At 46.7% G+C, this 1,552-nt stretch overlaps 1 pseudogene; it reads right to left on the bottom strand.

Annotated features, from left to right (window-relative positions):
• Positions 1-452: 452 nt before the first annotated feature.
• Positions 453-990, bottom strand: LOC102767890 (annotated as a pseudogene).
• Positions 991-1,552: the final 562 nt, after the last annotated feature.

The following is a 1,552-nucleotide window of genomic DNA, read 5'->3' on the forward strand; positions in this document are numbered from 1 at the left end:
TGGAGTTGGTTTCCTGGATTCTCTCCCCTGGTATTTTTGTTTCCATTTGTAATCAGCCAGCACCGGTTCCCATGGCCACCTCTAACCATAAGGACATCTCAGAGAAGGGAAGGTTTCTAACTGAGTACTATTGCCCCCAATGGAGTCAAGTTCTCTTGATAAGGAAGAAGGGGAGAATGCTTTCATTCTGGATTTTAAAAGTAATTCATTTATTCTGTTTGCCATTAAATGGGAGTTAGGATTAATCTCTTTTTCTTTTTTTTTCTTTTTTTTAAACTGTTTAGTTTTTATTTCATAATCATAAACTTAACTCTGTAATCCAGCTAGACTGGGAAAGGGGAGGGAAATTATGGAACCCAATAAACTGGCAAGAGCACAAAGATTATGGAACATTCCAAGCAAATCAGGATGAAGGGGTGCTCTCCTGAGCTACAGAAGGAATGGTCTGGTGGTTAAGATAAAACACAAGTCAAATTTATTAGAGTTGCCCACAGTCAGCAATGGTGATCTTCTTGCTGATCTTGCCATTCCTGGACCCATAGCGCTCCATGGCTGCCACAATATCCATGCCTTCCTTCACCTGGCGAAGACCACATGCTTGCCATCCAACCACTCAGTCTTGGCAGTGCAGATGAAAAATTGTGAGCCATTTGTGTTTGGTCCAGCATTTGCCATGGACAAGATGCCAGGACTTGTATGTTTCAGGACACAGTTCTCATCCTCAAATTTCTCATCATAGATGGACTTCCCACCTGTGCCATTGTGGCATGTGAAGTCACCACCCTGGCACATAAATCCCGGAATAATTCTGTGAAAGCAGGAACCTTTATAACCAAATCCCTTCTCCTCGGTGGTCAGAGCACGGAAGTTTTCTGCCATCTTTGGAACCTTGTCTGCAAACAGCTCGAAGGAGACGCGACCCAGGGGCTCGCCGTCTGCAGCGATGTCGAAGTACACGGTGGGGTTCACCATGGCTGATCTCGGGGCGGCGGCGTCTGCAAAGCCCATAATTTGTTTCTTAAGGGTCTGATGCATTCTTTCCACCTTTCCCAAGGAAGCGGATGCCAGGGAGTGTGATAGTCCCAGCTGATGTCTAACCTTCATTATTCCCTTCAACACCTTTGAGGTGAAGTGACCCCCATTGTTTGAGTCCATGTTTTCCACCAGACCGAACCGAGGTACGATCTGCTCTAAGGCGACTCTGCTGACTCTCCCTGCTGTGGCAGTTGAGAGGGGGAAGGCCTCCACCCAGCCAGAGACGGGACCCACTATTACCAGTAGGTATCTTTGTCATCCCACCCTAGCATCTCTGTGAAGTCTACCTGAATGCTCTGAAATGGTCTCAGCCTGGGTGGTCTCCCCTTTCATCTTTTTGTTTATTCTTTGGCAAGCCACACATCCCTCACACACCTGTTTAGCAATAGTATAGACACCCACACACTCAAAATTCCTAAGTATTGCTCACACATGGCTTGGGGACCTCAGTGACTCCCCCTATGCAGTATGGACATCAGGTCCCTCATCATGGGCTTGCTTATCATTTCTCTCCCAC

This window comes from Myotis davidii, unplaced genomic scaffold, assembly GCF_000327345.1.
Source record: "Myotis davidii unplaced genomic scaffold, ASM32734v1 scaffold244, whole genome shotgun sequence".
In the NCBI taxonomy this organism is placed as follows: Eukaryota; Metazoa; Chordata; class Mammalia; order Chiroptera; family Vespertilionidae; genus Myotis; species Myotis davidii.